The 13334-nt window shown below is 46.0% G+C and overlaps 1 protein-coding gene across 1 annotated transcript in view; it reads left to right on the top strand.

Moving 5' to 3' along the window:
• Window positions 1-12807: 12807 nt before the first annotated feature.
• Window positions 12808-13334, top strand: part of LHFPL6 (LHFPL tetraspan subfamily member 6) — a 236095-nt gene continuing 235568 nt past the window's right edge. The window contains exon 1 of the mRNA XM_082700490.1: window positions 12808-12946. The gene's annotated coding sequence lies outside the window, so the exon portion shown is untranslated. The remainder of the gene's footprint in view (window positions 12947-13334) is intronic.

Raw genomic sequence — 13334 nt, 5'->3', positions numbered from 1 at the left:
TTATTTGTTACTGAGAGAATTCTAAGAGTAGAAAAGAAGTCTCACTAAAATAATGGCTTTGATCACTTCTATTTATTGAACAGGGACTATATGCTTGGCACTGTGGTCAGTACTTTACATATATTATCTCATTTAGTCTTTAGAGTAACACTATGGGAAGTTATTATTATTTCCATTTTACAGATGAGCAAATTGAGTTTTAGATGGACTAAATAACCTACTTATCCAAGAGAAGAGACCAGTAGTAGCTGAGCCCAGAATCTGCCTGTTCTAAACTGTAACAGGCCTTCCTCCCCATAGGAGGTTTTTCTTTTCTTTTCTTCTCTTTTCTTTTTTTAAGATTTTATTTATCTGAGAGAGAGAGAGTACCAGAAAAAGGGCAGAGGGAAAGGGACAGAATCTCAAGCAGACTCCCTGCCGAGTGTAGAGCCCAATGCAGGGCTTGATCTCATGACCCTGAGATGATGACCTGAGCCAAAATCAGGAGTCTGACACTTAACTGACTGAGCCGCCAGGCGCCCCCCTTTAAAGGATGTATTTCTATGGCTAAATCGAATTCAGATCAGTCCTGCCTTGGTGGCAGCAAGTCATTATGCTATACTTTATGTTTCTATTTACCTTTATTATACATCATTTAATCCAAGACACTCTGGAAAACATCTAGACCAAAATCAATACCAAAACAAAAACAAAAACCCTTTTCTCTTTACTATAAAAGAAGAAAGGCAGTTGGATTTAGGTCCATTGTCCTTTGTTATGACCTCTAAAAAGGGTCCTGTCCTGGTCTTTGCATGCTCCTTTGCAAACGCATGTACCCTGAAATTCATCATAAAGGGGTAGGTCAGACTTTTATTGTAGGTTTGAAAGGGTTGGATTTTTTTTTTTTTTTTGTTACTTAATGAATTCTAAGATGGCAGAAAAGAAATATTACAGAATCTGTCTAGGGAAGGAAATGATTCAAAACTGATGGCTTAGATTGACTGACCACATTGGAAAGCTTGACATCAGGTTGTTCTGACATTACCCAGGCCTGGTGAGTGCAACTAAATGGCTATCAAGACTTCAGGGTGTTATATTTAAATGTATATTTAAGTGTATACAAGTAAGTGTAGGAACAAGAATGAGGAAAAAGCTAATCCCTGGCAGAGCGGTGCCAACTTTTCACCTATATAGCTGCGGGGTTTGGTGAATCGTTGAGAAGTTTACTTCATATAGTTCCGGCTAACAAGTTACAGCAGAACATTTCCAGATACTGGCCTGATAGACTACTGAAAGTCCTGTTCTCGGTCTCATTCCAAAACTGTAACGATGTGGTTGGTTTTTTGTTTTTTTTTTTTTACCCTGAGGAGAAAACAACAGATGATCAGCTCTCCCATTTTACACTGTGTAAGTTCCTCAAGATCAAGGGCCAATTCAGCAGCTAAACCGAACCCAGAACTGTGTGTTCCTGACTTCAACCCCTGTGTTTAGATCTCCTGCTGGAGTCTATGCCTCTCCCTTTTCTGCCTCTTCACAGACCAAAATGAAGGTGATAAGCATCCATCAAAACCCAGATGTTTATTCTCTGTCTCTTCTGTTTAACGTAAAGTCTCCTCTGAATCCAGGAAGCCCCATCTTTCCTTTCTTCACTGCACCGTGATTGTTTCCTAAGCAACACTCAGGGTCAGACAAGGCTGTTGGATCAAAAGAAGGTGGTAAGTGAAGACTTAAAGTTTAGCAAGTGAGTACATTATACATAATCTCTTTTCTTTTAAGATTTATTTATTCATTAGAGAGAGAGAGAAAGAGTATGAGAAGGGGGAGGGAGCCCCATGCGGGACTTGATCTCAGGACTCCAGGATCATGACTTGAGCCAAAGGCAGTCACTTAACCAACTCAGCCACCCAGGTGCCCCCATTATACATAATTCCAGATTAGGCATGATGGCCAGGAAAGAGACCATGGCTATGTATTAAAAAAACCAAAGAAGAAAAAGAATTGCCTCGTCGGGGAGTTGACAGCCAAGAGAGAATCTGGGCTACTCCTGGCTTAATGCCATTTTCAGTATACCTATAACCAAACCCTGTCTGCTCCCACGTTAATGTGTGAGGAGTGGAGACACTGGGATGCTAATCCATTTCTAGCAGAAAAGTCATACACACTTGGGGGACAATCTAATTCACCCATATGTATCCTAGAAGAAAAACTGCTGAAGATCCAATCTCTCTTTTGCTGTCTTTCTGCCACTAGGAGGCCTCTGGTATAAAGAAATAAAACCTAACATTCAGGAAAATCACATTCTAACACAGGCATGACCATTAATTCAAGATCTACCCCTGACTAAAATGAGTAAGTTAATTGATTCATTTCACCTCAGGCAAGTGGTTAAAGGACAGAGAAGGGGCTGATGAGGCAAAGCCATGGCCTTGGTAAATGGGCCATGACAGAGCTGACATCTGAGACCTAGTCACTCAAGATCCAGACTCTGAATTTGAACCCCGGTCTTTGGCTCCTTATGGAGTGCTCTTTACACAGCTGGACACTCTGGGTTTTGATTTTGATAGAAGCTGGCTCTGATTCTTCTTGGAAAAGATACATTTTTTTTTTTTAAAGGCAACAGTGTGGTGTATCCTATATATTCTTCCTGAAACCACTCATGTGGGCTTTTAATTTTAATATTTTGGCTCAAAGTGTCTTTAAGAAGATATGGAGCTCATGGTAAATCGATGAAAAGTTGTTTTTAAAACAATGTCTTTTGGAACATGGTCTAATAATACACTTTAAATAAGCTTGTCTTATTTTTTAAAAAGCAGACTGAGGGGCACCTGGGTGGCTCAGTGTGTTAAGCCTCTTATTTGGGCTTAGGTCATGATCCCAGGGTCCTGGGATCGAGCCCCACATCGGGCTCACGTGCTCAGTGGAGAGTCTGCTTCTCCTTCTCCCTCTGCCTGCCAGCTCTGCCTACTTGTGCTATTTCTCTGTCAAATAAATAAATAAAATATATATATATTTTAAAAGCAGACCGAGGTTTGAGCCAGTGAACACCAGAGGAAGGTGCAAATCTAAGTCCCTGAGCAAGAGAAATTTTTTTTAATTGGGTCCCAAGGAGAGGGGGGATTATCACAGTGCCTCTGGCCATGATCTCCCCCAGAGAATGAACACCAGTAGGACAATGGAGAAAGCCGAAATACTCAAACAATAAAGAGAAGAGACTTAAGTTTCCAAGGGCAAGCTGAAAAAGAGGAGCTATGGGGTTCAGAACAAGTTTGGGGAGCAGGAAGGGGCAAATGAAGGGGGTGTCCAGGAAGAGGGACCCAACTATCTACAGCCAAGATGGCTGTAACCCCTGGGAAGCTTCCCACTGCAGGGGGCTTTGGGATTAGGAGGCCCAATATTTCATTTGTTTGCAGGGCTAAAATGAAACCCCATCCCCGGTTGTCCCAGAGCCTTTAAAAACACTGTCACCTAATGGAGATAAAGACGTAGAGGTCTTTCACCACTTGGGGCTACATACACTTGGGGTGAGACAGGTGTTTGACCCACCGCTTAGCAAGAAAAAACAAGAGGGTCCCCAAGCAATCTGCAGAAATAGGTAGAGCCTTCACCACATGTGGCTTTCAGCTATTCCAGAAGGGTTCAAGAAAAGGTTGGCCCCAGGACACTGAAAGGGAATAGAAAAGAATCTAGTAAAACTTCAGAGCAGATCTGGACTATTTTCTACAACATTCCTGACTCATGGATATGCTCTTTGAGTGGACACCTATTATGTTGCAGTTCTCGAGGTTTTGAAATGCATGTTCCCTTCAGGGACAACTCTGACCCTTCCCTACTCGGATCTGAAATACGCTTCTCCATAAGCTTTTCTGTCCAATGGGTTGGATTTAGTCATTCTGTGTTTCAGAGACCTCATTCGATTGATAACTGCCTTCTGCTTCTATTAAGCATTTTAATTCTGGAAGTGATCTGGGTTATTTGAGGCAGATCAGGAGTACACAGATAAGCCCAATGAAAAGAGTCCCTCAGTCATACCATAAATAATTGCTTATCTGTGACAACAGTAAAAACTTTACCTGCAACAATAAAGGAGTGGCTGATGTGGTTAATATATTCGTAGATATTGAAGGATTTCACATTCTGAAATTTCGGTTGTTGTAGAATGGAAATGTTTCCAAAGCACATCCTAAAATTTAGTACCTTTAAAAAAACCAAATATATATAATGGTAGTCTTTTTTAAAAGATTTATTCATTTGAGAGAGAGAGAGAGAGCACGAGTGGGAAGGGCAAAGGGAGAGGGAGAGAGAGAATCTCAAGCAGACTCCGTGCTGAGCAGGAAGCCTGATGTGCAACCTGATCTCACGACCCCTGAGGTCATGACCTGAGCAGAAACCAAGAGTCAGATGCTTAACCGACTGAGCCACCCAGGCGCCCCTATTGTCTTTTTTGATGATATGATGGTATCCTATCAATCATGGTATCAGGTATGTTTTTTATCAAGTGTTTATTCAGCACTTTCTGATCATTTCATTGATGAGTAGGGTCCCTCATCCTAAGTAGCATGAGATGATGAAAACCTGACACCTGGCACCGGCTGGACGAGATGGCAGAAGTTTATTGGTCAATCAACACACAGGCTGGGGGAGGAGGATCCTACCAGGTGGGGTGCGGGCCACACTGGGCTGTACCTGGGAGCAGACTAAACCAGCAGGGGCAGTGGGAGGCAAGGCTTGGAGTAAGGAGAGGGGGGAGTGCCCTGGGTTCCCGCAGGAGGATGCGATTAACTTGTTTGAATAATTCTGTGGGCTGGGAGGGAGCTGAGAGCGGTTAGGTTGAGGACCCCATGAGGTGCAGCTGGTTTGGCTAACAGAGAAGCTGGTCAGGAGAGCAATTTCTCCTTCTGGGTGTGAGGCACATCTGTCAAGAGTACAGGACTCACAGGATCTATCAAGAGTACAGGACTCACAGGGGCGCCTGGGTGGCTCAGTGGGTTAAAACCTCTGCCTTCAGCTCAGGTCATGATCCCAGGGTCCTGACATTGAACCCAGCATCGGGCTCTCTGCTCAGCGGGGAGCCTGCTTCCTCCTCTCGCTCTCTCTGCCTGCCTCTCTGACTTGTGATCTGTCAGTCAAATAAATAAATACAATCTTAAAAAAAAAAAAAAAGGAGTACAGGACTCACAGCCAGGTCTTTGGGGCCTACCGAGGCTCCAAGATATCAACGCATCCCATGAAATTTTAGGCCCGACACTGTAAGCACCTGCTATGTGCTTGAAAGGCTGAGGAAGGCAGGCCTTGAGGAGCTCACTATCGGGCCTGGGGTACGCATTCACAACCAAATAATGATAATGCATTGCTGTCAGCTCTGTAGTAGAAGAGGTATACATTGGGGGGCGCCTGGGTGGCTCAGTGGGTTAAGCCACTGCCTTCGGCTCAGGTCATGATCTCAGGGTCCTGGGATCGAGTCCCGCATCGGGCTCTCTGCTCGGCAGGGAGCCTGCTTCCCCCTCTCTCTCTCTCTCTGCCTGCCTCTCCATCTACTTGTGATTTCTCTCTGTCAAATAAATAAATAAAATCTTTAAAAAAAAAAAAAAAAAAAAAAAAGAGGTATACATTGGTCGGAAGCATGGAGGAAGGCCTGGCTGATTGTCTGGGCACTTGGAAAAGGCATCATATCAAACATCAGTTATGATAGCGGGTTGTTACTGCAGGAGCTGACCGAGGGCTGGGAAACACAGCCCTCCTTTCCCTGCACGGAGCGAAGGCCCTTTGACTGCGAGTGCTTCCTAGTTGACCTGTCCTTTTCCTGGCACACAACTCCTCCCGGAGTAATGATTGAGCCGTCGGGTCTCTATTTTCCCAGCCCTCACCAGACATGGCAAGAACGCCGTGCCTGTGCCTTCACGGTAGAGGACACAGAAGTCCTATTCACCCCTCTCTCCCCGGAAACGAAGCAAGACAAATAAAACCCAAACTGAGCGGTTGTCTTCTATTTCTCTCCGCCTCTCCCTGCCTCTGTTGCTCTCCTTCCCACTCCCTCTCGTGCCCTCTTCCTCCTCCTTCTCTCTCCTCCCTCCCCACTGCTATTGGTACCCCCACCAACACTTCTAACGTCTGTCTGCCGAAATGGTTGATGCTGTAGACGGCTCTTAATTCTATTTTTATTCTTGGGTCTTCTGCTGCTTGTCACCTCGCCCATGTTCTTCAGCTTTTAACCCCCAGGGACATTGATCTTTGGAAGGCGTAAGTAGCCAAACAGCGTTCTCCCTGCATCCACACGTGTACAAGTACTCGGAGCTGGCAAGTCAACCAGACACCATCGTTGACGGTTCAGCTCACGGCTGACTGCTGAAGTCAGCTCCTGTCTTTTCTCTGGACCCCGTCAGTACAGACCCGGTGTTGCTGCCGTTATTGGTCACAGAATAGTCATATTTCATTAGTATTTCAACATGCTTAGGTTCAGTTTGTGATGTTCCTATTAGGATCTCTGACAGGGGCCAATAAAGAGTGCATCTCTTCCCCGATGCAATCTGGACAAATGAAGGGGGAAAAGTGGCAGATGGAGACCAAAACGTCATGGCTATTACTAATGGAGGTTAGAGTGAAGGATGCAGCTTAGTGAGGGGCAAACAAGCCTGCTAAGTGGGCCCCAGAGCTCAGCAGATTTGCCAGCTCTCCCAGGCTCTGCCTTTCTCTCTCTTGCCCTATGTGGGACATTCACCCACGAGAGAAGGGCGGCCATAACCGAGCACACAAAGAGGGTCCCCCACGCCCGGGCCTCCAATTACCCCAGCTGCTTGGATGAGTGGAGAGAGACCAGGTGCATTTAAGAAAAATTTCTCCTTTTTTTTTCCTGAGGGAAAAAAAAAACTAGAAAAATGGGGGAAAAGCATGTCTCCTCTACCATTTCACAATGGCTGTAATGTGAAATTATGTACTTCGGGAAAACCAGAGTTTGTTAACTTCTCTGTGTTATAATACTAAGTTAACTATCTAAGTTTTGGTTTTCTTCTCTTAGATCACTCTATTAGTATATTTAATACTCGCAATGCATCTTATTTTGATGAAGGGAGGATTCACAAATTTAAAATGCTGCAGAAACACATCTTTGTGGATTTTCTCAGAAGGTATCAGTGATTGGCAGCAAATATTATCACAGAAAAAATTCTTATCTCTTTCTATAGAACTCATTATACTCCTCTTTCTACATGTTCTGGGAAAATTTTAAAAACCCATAAGACATAGTCATAACACTGAAAAAGCCCGAGATAATTTTTGATACAAAAAGAAAAAAAGAAGAATTTAAAAGTAGCAAACACATGACATTGATTCAATATTAAACATAATCATGTACTACTTGAAATTGCTTACTGGGTCATTTAGCAAAAAATAGATATAATGTATTATGGACATTTTCCATTTTGATGGCTTAATGTGAAATATTTGCTATGTAAAGTGCGATTTAACACTTCACATTTTTTGCTTCTTATGAATAAGTTATTGATTTAAAATTTGTATGCTGCTTTAATTCATAAAAGAATAATATAGAGAAATTATATGGCACTTTAGATTGCCAAAGTAGTTTGCAAACTTTAAATGAATAATGCAGACAGCACTCCTGGGAGCAGACTATGGACTCTATGTACCTTATTTCCATGAGAGTTCTTGAGGAATACAGTCATACAAATCACTATGTTTAGAAATCGTACATAACAAGACACAATTTCTACAGAAGACAGGCCTTGAGTCTATCAAACACATGACAGAAAGCTCATAGAAAATGAAATAGGCAACCTCCTTTAATAGGATGTTAGGGCAGCTATGGTAAATGTATGCATAACCATGTACGCGAGAGAAAGAGTATTCTAAAAGCAATCCATGATCTCACTCCGAGACTACTTGAAATGGAGACCAGGAAACCTGAGAGTTCACTTGTCTTGTGAGATTTTTCCCCCCGCTATACAAGATGGACACAATGCAGTAAAATACCATAGCAATACTCATTTAAATTTGTCTTGAGAAGAGATTCATGGGGCATTGGGTGGCTTAGCTGGTAAAGTCTGTCTTTGCCTCAGGTCATGATCCTGGGGCCCTGGGATGGAGCCCCGCCTTGGGCTTCCTGCTCAGCGGGGAGTCTGCTTCTTCCTTTGCCCCTCCAACCCTTATGCGTGTGTGTGCACATGCACTCTCTCTCTAATAAAGAAACAAACTCTTCAAAAAGAGAGAGAAAGATTCATGAGGGGCAAGGGTAGTTCAGGAATGTACAGAGGAAAGAAGCAGCCAAAAGAATGAACTTACCATGCTCTCCAATTGTTTACTTTACATCCTCTGTCCTGAGCACCGTGATGAGTTTTCAGCTAGCAGAGCCTCTCTTCAGTGCCTCTGTGGGGGAACAAATGACGTATTCTGATACAGAACTGATCTGCTCTAGGCCGGGAGCCGTTGAAGAAATCTCTCTTCCCGGGCTCTATTTAGTATTTAGAGCCTGGCTTTTGTTATGCCCTAATTCTCTTTTACACACTATACCTTCCCGCATCTCTCTCTTGCTGGCCTGTATTCAGAGGTCCTTCTCGTGGAAGGTCATTTGATAATGCTGAGAATTTCGGTCTTTCTTAAATTTCTCAAGGTTAGGACTTTAAGGGGAGCTATTTTGTAAACTGTGTTCATGGCTATTCCTGTTTCTCTCACCAGACTTTAAGAAGGGTCCAATACATGCCATAGACAATGCATGCCCACTGTAGCCACCGTTTGCCAGAGAAAGAATGGTGCCCCAGCACTCTTTGTTTCTTCTGCTTCATGGCCCCTCACCCTGTGTCTAATCCACCTTCCCATGGTGCCGGCTTCTGGACTGCAAGAGAACAGGTCATTTCAGTAGTCTAGTGGGCGCTTGTTTGTTGCCAGTAACAGAGGCTTAAACAGGTAAGGGTGTCTGGGGATAACAGAGCAGCCTAGTGAAAAGACCAAGCATCCAGACTCTTGGCGCCATTTTATTCCATCATTCTTAGTGTGTTGGCTTTTGTCATCATCCTTCTCACCTCATGGCTGAATAATGACTTCTGTGCTTCTAGGTGCCATCACATCTGTTTTCAAGGCTGGAAGAAAGAGGAAGAGGATGGGGTGGCAGGGAGCGGGGGTGGGTGGGGTGGGGTGCGGCACCACTCCACTTTCATCGATGACCAGCACTGTCAACATGGCCACGCAGACATCAAGCGAGGCTGGGGAATGGAGATTTTAGCTTTCACTGCTTCTGTTGCGGAGAAAGTGATAGCAGAAGAGGGTTGGAAATGGGCATTGTATGAGCCGAACTGTAGCTTTTATCACAAACATCAACTGAAGAGGTCCCTTTCCAACCTCTCCCCTAGAGTCAGAAGTGATTGATTCCATGGCGTTTCCTCTATCCCGCTATCCTCCTTCCTCCCTAATTTTACATAGCACACCCTATTTGTTTAAAAATTAAAGACGCGCTCTGTAGGCTGCACAGGAACAAGGATCATAATCACAATGATATTGATTTGTTCATTAATTCTTCCAGTTAATGTTCAATTATTGAGTATTTATCTTTAACTGCAAAGCTCTCAGGTACCATGCTGGGTTTCCTGTCATTGAGCATATGTCTTATCTGGATGGTACTTCATTGATTAGGAATGCTTTCAGCTACTACAAGCAGAAGATTTAAATAACAGTGATTTAAACCATATTAACAATCTATAATTTACTTTTAAAAATTTCAAAAGGAGGTGTGTAGCTCCACCTGGGATTCTGTCTCTGATTTTCCTCATGGTTGTCAGAAGGCTGCCACAGCTTCAAACACCTCATCCTTCAAGAATGTGTCTGAAGACAGCTGTTTTTTTATCAGAGAATGCAATCTTCCCTGAGGCTTCCTCAGTAGACTCATTAGCTAAAGAGATCACGTGATTGCCACTAGCTTTAAGGATGTTGGAAGGGAGGTATTTACCTAGGGAACAAGGACAAGGAGTTGGGACTTAATCTTGGATAGCCAACCAAGGGCATTGTCAGATGCTTTACAGCCTCCTCATCTCATCTTGTGACTCAACAAGACCACTCTCCAAATGTACTAGAAACTCAAACCTGGAGTAAGAGGTACATGCCACCTCTACTATGTGGGAACTTCTGGCTGGGAGATAATTTAAAGATCCTTTGAAGGTGCAAATTTAATACAAGGGTTTTAAAGATATTACAATGCATTTTGCCTATAAAGTATACACACAAGAACCCAAGGTGTAATTCGGAAGATTTTATAGTTTGGGAACATAATTACATGGTGGAATGAGAAGGGAAATCAGGATACATGGATTCTAGGCTCAGCTTTGGTTAGCACACCAGAAGGATTCTGAGCCCCCGCTTCCTCATCTGTTAAATGTACTTAAGCAAAATCAGATGACTCCCAGACTCCTTCTCAAATATATGAATACTTCTATGATCATGATGCTAGAAGTCATGAGCTAGGACAATGTTAAAAACCGTCTATTACAGGTGCGCCTAGGTGGCTCAGTCAGCTGAGCATTGCTCAGCACAGAGTCTGCTTGAAAGTCTCTCTCTCCCTCTCCCTCTGCCCTTCCCCTGCCCCCTCCTTCACTAAATTAAAATTTATAAAACCGCCCATTACAGGCTCTTTTTACAAATGAGAGAACTCAGGCTCGGAAAGGTCACCATTTGTCCAAATGCATTCATCTAATTTAGAAATTTGAGTCCTACTGCATAATGTACTATGCTTTCACAAATAATTGATATATACATCCTAATAAATCTTTTAGTATTTATTATAAATACTAAAAGATTTATTAATTATTAATAAATCTTTTAAAAATTCAACCTCTTCCTCTATCTTCTTTTTCATTTTAAGCAGAATCTCTCCAGTAGCATTTTGACCTATTTAATAGGATGCAAATAATGAGTTGTTTTGTTTTATTTTATTTTAAAGATTTTATGTATTTATTTGACAGAGAGAGTACAAGCAGGGGGAGTGGCAGGCAGAGGGAGGAGAAGCAGGCTCCCTGCTGAGCAGGGGGAGCTTGATGTGGGATTCAAATCCAGGACCTCAGGACCACAACTGGAGCCAAAGGTAGTTGCTCAACCAACTGAGCCACCCAGGCGCCCATGAGTTATTTTAAAGCCCGCATTTTAGCTGTAACCTCTCGGACAAATCTCATGACTGTAATTTTGTCTTTATATGGTTCTATCTTCTGCCTTCACATTATATATCTGAAGGCTTTGGGTAATAGCTACGGGCGTGGCACTAACTGGAAGTCAGACCCATCATTTGAGCCATCCCAGAGCTAAGTAACCAGTGATTTGTATGAGACAATTTAAATCACTTGAATCAGGGATTCTGAACCTGGGATTTCAGGGATGAGCTACAGGGGAACAGGGAACCACCTGACATTTCACTGAAACAGGTTTTCTTAACCTTAGCACTATTTACTTTTTGGGTTGAGTAATTCTGAGAGGTTGTCCTGTGCATTGCAAGGTGTTTAGCGGCACCCCTGGCCTCTAACCACTAGATGCTAGTAGAGCCCCCCTCCTCATGATAATCAAAACCCAAGAGATTACTCAAGTCTTTTCAATATGATAATGAGAGAACGTATATCTCCAGCTGTAGTTGCAGGAAGAATGTCCACCATTATGGCTAACTGAAATGACGCAGTTTGAAAATTTACTATGAAATATTATATATACCTACCCATTTATTACTTCTAACTCCTTTGAAAAAGCACTTCACAGACTATCCCGGGAAGTATCTGCTTCACACACTGCTATTCCTACACGGCGGGGTTCTTCAAATATGGTCTTCAACAGAGACGCCCACAGTCCTCTACTGAATGTAGCTCTCAACTTCCAAAGAGGTGAGTGAGAAGGGCAAGCTAAGACAGAAATCTAATGGTTCTGATTCCAAGAGTGATTGGTTAGAGAGATGGAGGGGAAGGGCGGGAGGGGAGGAGGGCGGAGAGGGAGAGGGAAAGAGAGGCAGAAAGAGAAAGAGAAAAAAGAAAAGAGAGAGGGAGGGAGAGATAAAGAGGGAGAGAATACAATGGCTTGAAAGAGGTTCCCAGAAAGGGTATCTCTGGGGAGAGGCTTGCTCGCTGGAAGTCTCCCCCTGCCTTCTCCCTGGCCTGTCTGGAAAGAAGCTTGCCAGACAGAATCCCTGAGCTTAGGCTTCCCGTTCTTATCTCTCAGTCCACACTAGCTTTTCTCACTCCTTCCAAAGTGACTCCAACCCAAGGACCTCCTCAAAGCTCCAAAGGGTCACTTTGCCCAGTGTTGAGGCGCTCCTTTTCATCTGCATCTCCGGTAGGAAACGGGCGCTTAAGCCGCAAACCCCAGCCCCAGAAATGCAACCAGGGAACTTGTCTGGTCTTCGCAGCCCCTCGGGAGCACGGAGAAGACCGGCAACTTTCTCCCCTACTTCTGGGTCTGCGTGCCTCCCCGCCCTCCCCTCTTGGCAGGAGCCTAGAGGGGAGGGCGGCGGGGGGGGGGGGTCGGCTGCGGGAACAGCCAGAGCTGCGCCCCCCCACCCCGGGACGAGGAGGGGGGACTCCCGGGTCCCGGTCGGCCGCGCCGCGTCCGCGTTCCGCCGGCCGTGGGTCCCCGGGCGCGAGGGGAGGGGACAAGAGAAAGAGGAGGGCCGGGCCGCCGAGGGGAGGAGGCGGTGCGTGCCTCGCCTGCCAAAGGGAGCTCTGTTCCTCTGCGTGAGAGCCCGGGCGCCCCGCGCGTGGCCACCGCGCTCCGTCCGCGCCACCGCCGGAGAGCGCGGGCAGCGGGGGCTCCGCGGGTGGCGGCGCAGCCCGGCCTTCGCGAGACCCTCCGCCTCCGGCCGGACGCCGCTCTCCGCCCCGGGTTGGCCGCGGCTGTGAGGGACAGCGGCGAGGAGGAAGGACGCGCTGGGCGCCGTGGATGTTCCGCCCGCGGAAGACCGCAAGTTGAGCGCGCGCCCCGGCCGCCGCCCGCCAGCCGGGTGAGTGAGTAGAGCGCTGGCTGCCCGGCGCCGCGGACTCCGCTCTCTCCCCGCGCCCCCCCGGCCCCCCGCCGCCGGAGTCGGGCTGCTCCCGGCTCCGCACTTCCTGAGCCCCGCGGCGCGGTCGGCTCTCCCGGCCGCCGCGTCCGCTGTCGGCGGCTGCCTCCGGGGGGTGCTGCCTTCCCGTGCTTTCCCCTCCCTGCGCGCGGGCCGGCCGGAAAATGCCCCTCTCCCCGCTCGGAGCTCCGGGAGCACAGGGTGTCGTCCGGGGTGGGGCCATTGCGAGGGGCCCACTGTGGGCTTGCCCGCCCCTCGGAGCGCCAAACCCTGGCTGCAGATGAGGGCCTTCCAACCCCCAGACCGCCCCCCGCAACCTCCCCCAGCCTCA

Source organism: Mustela nivalis (genome assembly GCF_964662115.1).
Source record: "Mustela nivalis genome assembly, chromosome: 15".
Lineage (NCBI taxonomy): Eukaryota > Metazoa > Chordata > Mammalia > Carnivora > Mustelidae > Mustela > Mustela nivalis.
This window is presented reverse-complemented; position numbering and strand designations above follow the sequence as displayed.